At 29.8% G+C, this 6498-nt stretch overlaps 1 long non-coding RNA gene across 8 annotated transcripts; it reads right to left on the reverse strand.

Moving 5' to 3' along the window:
* Positions 1–6086, reverse strand: LOC146930328 (uncharacterized). 8 transcript variants are annotated; one of them, XR_015006330.1, is made up of 12 exons: positions 5660–6086; positions 5493–5559; positions 5057–5089; positions 4889–4922; positions 4681–4740; positions 4035–4118; positions 3561–3609; positions 2097–2152; positions 1895–1959; positions 1763–1820; positions 1605–1682; positions 1–1513 (listed from the first exon to the last, which is right to left on the reverse strand). It is a non-coding gene; the product is annotated as an uncharacterized LOC146930328 (long non-coding RNA). The 8 variants fall into 8 exon arrangements; XR_015006331.1 differs by lacking the exon at positions 1895–1959; XR_015006329.1 differs by lacking the exon at positions 1895–1959 and having other exon boundaries at positions 1–1502; positions 1763–1894.
* Positions 6087–6498: the final 412 nt, after the last annotated feature.

Raw genomic sequence — 6498 nt, forward strand, 5'->3', positions numbered from 1 at the left:
TCATTTGACATATAGTTCAATTTAATTTAAAGCAATTACATAACCCTGACCAATAATGATTAATGACTACATACATTATAAGTGACACAAAAAAGTAGTCGAAACTTGGAAGAGCAATTAATCAAAAAAAAAATCCTTCTTGAAGATAGATGCATCATCGTTTGATAGCTCGAAAGTAATCTACAAAATAAAACAAAGGTTTTTGCGTGTGATTAATGTATATTGGATAAATAGTAACATAAACTAAATACCTATAGCCCCATGTTTGAAGAATATGAAATTTTGGACTTAAATCACATACTTATAGCCTCCCATATTTAGAGAAATATAAAATTTCGAACTACCATCAAATACTTATAGCCCCCCATGTATAGGAAATATTGATTTGTTTGAGGTTAGCATTGAATATGTTTAGAGAATATTCGATATGATTTGTGTCACATACAGAGAGAGAAGAAGAAGAAAGAAAGAGTGAGAGATTGAAAGTGTAAATATTTGAATTTTGAGTTCGAATTGTGGGTGAAGTTTGTCATGTAATTTAATTGAATTTTGAACTAAAGGCATGTTTACAACTACTATCTTTTTGGATTAATGGACTAAAAAATAAGGAGTAGGAGCAAAATATTGCTTTGTCTTATAAAACTTTAGTCTTAAATCAAATACCTATATCCCGTGTTTAAAGATGTGTTTGACTAATTCTTATAGAATGTATTGTAGATTATCTATATATCCCCGTGTTTAAAGAATAATAATGTTTGACTAATTCTTATAGAATGTATTGTAGATTATCTATATATCCCCGTGTTTAAAGAATAATAATGTGTTTGACTAATTCTTATAAAATGCATTGTAGATTATTGGAACAATTTTAAATTGTTATCGGTTAGTTTTTGAAATATGGTCCAATTTCATTAAAAAGAAAGTAGTGAAAAATTTTAAATTTTCAAATTGTGTGTATGTAGCAGTCTGAACATTTGTAATTGTGATTGCACAGTGATTTCATATACAATAACCTTTCATTTACCTTGCTTCAAAAAAAAAAACTTTTCATTTACCCTTTGTATTACAGTTATTATATAATACCAATAAGTACAATGTGAAAAATGAGCAAAACAAAAAGTAGAAATTAACAGTGTAATGAATCACTTAATAATAATAGTTAAATAAATAAACAAAACACTTCAATTGATGTTTGGTTTGATTATGACATAGCCATATGCATCAATTTTATTGAAAATAAATTTGCGGGTAACTGCCCCTCAACAAAAAAAAAACTTTGAATGTGATAAAAAAAATGTACTCATCCAAAATATCTTTGTGACGGTTCAATTTCTGTTGAGAACATGGAACATGAAATTAAAGTCATACAATTCAACAAAGACATTTTTTGTCACTTGGTAAAAATCAGAACATGAAATTTCAGAATTTGACAAAAATCTTAGACTAACATACTTAAACCCCAATATTAATGCTCCTTTCAGCTCCTTCCAAATTGAATGCTCCTGCCAACGACCTGAAAATTATAGTAGAACGAATAAGTGATCCTCAATAATAGGTCTTCAAAATCAATGCATATAGTCCTCAACATATGAAACTAAAATTACCTCAGAATCTGAAGAATAACATTGCAAACCTGATCCAAGCAGGCCTTCCTGATTCACAGGATTTAAGCTCTAGATATGCTACAGAGAAAGAAAAAGAAATCACCGAGTGTCTCACACATATCTAATAAACCAAAGTGTCAAAGAGATGGTGAACCTACATCCTTGAAGCATAATTAGTTGGGCAAAAGTTGGTGAGAAACCAATGTCATTGCTTTCCTGTCACAAAATTAGTTGGCTAAAGCTTACGCATCACAACCAATATAAAATGCATCAACAATCTCACAACTAACCTGTTTTGGACAAAAACAATTTCAATGTTATTTAAAACCTTCAAACAGTTTCCACTATTAAGCACCTGAACATATACATAGCAAGTTTTAATAATGAACATATACAGAGCAGCTTTTGACAACAACAAAGAATGGTTCTATAAATTGAACACGAACATGGATCAAGAATCAAAAAACGAAAAAATGGATTTGGAATTTTTACCTCCGCCGCATGTTGGGATAGCTTCCTCATTCATTCCCGTCGCTACGTTTGTCTACCTGTATAAGAACACCAATATATAAAAAACAAAGAAAACATAAAGGTATTGATTAACAGAGAGCAAAACGTGACAGAAGAAAAAATTGAGGGAGAGAAACGTTTACCGTTGGAACACGATGGAAAATTTCTATATGATATTTCTATATGATAATCAATACCTAAAGTTTTATGAGATATTCTATATGATAATTTCTTAGAAAAGCAAAAGGGGTAAATTTTGAGTTTCAAAATTCAAATCATCTAACCAATGCAGTCTAGATGAAGTGAGTTATGTCCCTATCCTGATTTAATCTGCAGAAAAATGATGAAAAAATTCATTGAAACTGGTGGCATTCTACAAAAGTTTGTCAGTATTGTTTTGGCATGTATTGTGTGTTGGTTGACTTTAAAAGTTCTAATTTCTCATGATTTAGCAACAAAAGCTAGCTTCTTCTAATACAACTGATTTGAAATTAACAACTTAAGTGTTCGTGGCATAAAATGTGCAGATCAAAAGAAACTATATCGTATAACACAATGTCAAATATGATTGCAAGTTCTTTTTAAACTATTAAAAAGAATTATAAGAAAATATATTCATAATAAGTCCATCTTGTATCTTATCATTCAGTTAGTTCTATTTTCATCAATTACCACACTTCAATTATGAATAATTAGTAATCAGTAACTACACTACACTTGATTAGAAGATATTCTTTATGGTAAATTCATCAAACAAACAAACAAATCTTTTAAGTTCACTCTAATCAATAATAGTGGCATGAGCTAATCAAAACAAAAACACATTAAAATGGCCATATTCAATATTTTTCTTGTCTTCCTATTAATATTGAGTTCCAAACAAAAACACACTGTTTTTTTAAGTTCACTCCCTTTCAATATTTTTTTCTCTTCCTATTAATATTGAGATTTCAGAACTAATTGCTACTTCATATTCATCCCTACTCCCTAAAATGAAGCTAAAAGACTACTTCAATTTTTCTTTTTAGTATTCAGTCTTTGATATAGAGAACAGGAAAGATATATAATTATAAGACTCACTATTAAATCAGTTTTGCAAAAACACTTTGATCTTATGGCTTATACCAACAAAAGAAACCTTTTAACCATCTCAAGAAATAGCATACCAAATTCTTTCTCCTCCTCAAAAGTAAAAACTAAAAGGAAAACAGAAGCAATCCTTTTTTATATAGTTCTAAATTGACAAAACACCCAGAATTGTTTGTTTAAATAATTCAAGACTTCAACAAAATCAAATAAACACTTAAAAAGGATGTTGGCTTCTGACATACTCTTAAAAATTTCAACCCAATACAGATAGTGAAACCTGGAACCTTACGAATAAAAAAAACCAGCCATTCAAATATATCAAATATTCATAAGAGATATAACAGGACAGAGTGAAACCTGAAACTGTTGAGATGTGAGATTCTGAAATTACATCCACATTTGTCTTCTGCAAAAATCAAAACACAAATTGTTTTATATCAATACTAAAACTAACAATATCATTCATTTTCTTATTTAGACGTATTCTCAAACACCTTGAGTGCTCAATTTCACAAAAAAAAAAAATTCAAATTCAGAACAATGTAAAAATAAAACAAATTCAATAAAATTAAAATTTTTGACTTCATTAGATCACAATAACTCAAACAAAAACCATTTCTTTAACAAAAGTCATAAACAAAAAGAAACATAAGTTGGACAAAAGAATAGACCACACCAATTTGAATAACATGAACAAAAGAAACAGAAACATGTGGCCAAATTCATGAAGAAGTTGGACATATTTAACTTATATTTTCTCTACAAATTCATACAAACATAAAGATAAAATCTAACAATGTAAATTTGAGTTCTTAATTCTCTTGGCCTTACCAATCAAACTAAAGCTCTCCTAAAACAAACCTTGAAATCCAGCTTCTGTCTTTTGGCCTTATTCACCTCAATCAAGAAATTTGCCTGCTCATTAAGCAAGCAATTACAATTCATTATCAGTGCATCCAGAAAATGTCACCACTACTATAATTTCTACCAAAACAACAACCAACAAAACTATAGTAGCATTTAGTTTTATTACTCCAAAAAAATCATAAAAGTTACCTTAATAGCATGAAATCCTCATGCAGATTATTGTTGTCCTGGAAAATGATTCTTAGAAAGGGGTTGATTCACAAAGCATAAGAACCAAATGGATAGGGAAATTTTTAGGTCATATACACAATATGACAGCAAAATATATCATTAAGAGACATCAAATTAAGGTTATGAGAATCAAATTAAGGTTATGATCAACTTTCTCATATATAATCCAAAACCCCAAATCAGTCCCTATTATAAACTCAATCCTATGTAACCCAAACCCCAAATCAGTCCCAATTATCATGTAACAAAACATAGTAGCATAAGCATACATGATGACAAAGTCACAAAGAATTGTTTCCATTTCAATAAAGCTAATTCATATGGTCATCAATATATCTATTTTCATAAAACCTATAAAACAAATTAGAGAACAACCTACCTCATTTCATCATTGACTTGAAATCATTTTTGTCAAAACCATCTTCATCATCTTTCTCTCCTAATAAACCAAAAAAACAAATAGTTCAATCAATCAAATTAAAATAGGTAGATAAAAACTCATTGTAATTTAAAAAACAAAAACAATAATCAATTAAAATTTTGCAGTTCGAATAGAAAACTAAATCTGGCATTGTTACATGTCATACCTATTTCTTCAATTTCATCAGTAGCAATTTTTGACTACACATGCAAATAAAAACATGATGTGAGTAGTTTTCCAGATAAATAGAATTTAACTTATAATTTTTTTTTGTCAAATTTCAAAACATAATGGATCTAATGAAATCTGAAAATAAAAATGGATGAATCATTACCTCTGTCATGGAAGTGTGCATTGCTGTCTCATTCTGTAAATTTATGGGAAACAATATCATACATCAGTTAGCAACATATTCAAAATTCAAACTGCAAAACCAAACAATATCAATACTCAGAGATGAATAATATGATAATTAAATAAAAAATGAAAACAAATTTCATCACAGAGATGGGTATTTTCGGATCTGATAAAAAAACAGGTTAAGGTTTTGAAATTCAAATATCAACTTGCTTATTCTTCTTCTTTGATTTCTTCTTGAAAGAAGCTGTACACAAACAAATTAACTCAAAACATCATAAACTAAATGCGAAAAAGGAAGAAGAATAACTATCGATTAAAATCCAAATAAAAAATTGATAGTTGCGAAATTAATAGAACATCTAAAATCATAAATGAAAATCCAGAGAATAATGCAGGAGTGTACGTGGTACCTTATAGACCCAGTTCTGTTGAAGGCAGGCAGAGAAAGAACTATCTATTTGATGTCTCGTTTTCGAACTGTACCAAAAACAAACCAGAGAGTGAGAGTAGTTCTATAATCTTAACATAACATTAGAACAGGAATAGAAAAAACGAAAAAAGGATTTGGAACTCTTACTTCCGCCGCCTGTTATATTGCTTCGTCATTCTTTCCCGGCACGGCCGCGGCGAATTCCGGTACGGTGGTCGACGGTGCTGTTGTTCCGATCAAGGAATAAATGAGTGGGTTTTGTAAAGGATGAGGAGAGGAAGATGATGGTGGTTTTATTTTTTTGTGAGGCGGCCGGAGTTGACCGGAAATGAAGAAAGATGGTAGAGGGAAAAGGGTTTCATGGAGGGAGGGTGAGAGAAACGTGAGTGAGTGTGAGGAAGAAAGAGAAAGTTATGTTGAGTTTGTGTGTGAGATAGAAAGTGAGGAAAAAAAGGAAAGAAGTTTAGAGTGGATGAGAGATAAAGGATATAGAAACTAATGTTTGTTGGGATAAGAGAAAAAGTAGGAGGGAAAGAATGATTTGAAAAATTTTGAAATTTGAATTTTAAATTGGAGAGGGAAAATGTATAATAATGATATTTTATTGTTTGTATTGTGTAAATGCTTAAAATGGCAAAAGTAAAATTATTTTTTAATGATGATGTGACATGTAGTGGATTGAGAATGTGACACATTGGATTGATGCAAAAATTTTTGCTATTTGTTGCTTGACATTTGTATATTATTAAGATGTAGAAACTGAAAGGGATGCACATAAGATGTGGAATAACTTACAAGAGTTGTATGAACCGAAGAACGTGAAAAATAAATTATTTTTTTATTTATTTGAAAGTTACTACCTCCGTCCCGGTATAATTGACCTACTTTGGTTTTTCACACAGATTAAGAAAAGTGTATAAATAAAGGGGAAAGTGGAATATATTGTATTGGGAATGATAAAAGTAGTATTATTTAGTGTTATATTG

This window comes from Medicago sativa, chromosome 4 (genome assembly GCF_051527215.1).
Source record: "Medicago sativa cultivar Bolivia chromosome 4, Bolivia_mono, whole genome shotgun sequence".
In the NCBI taxonomy this organism is placed as follows: Eukaryota; Viridiplantae; Streptophyta; class Magnoliopsida; order Fabales; family Fabaceae; genus Medicago; species Medicago sativa.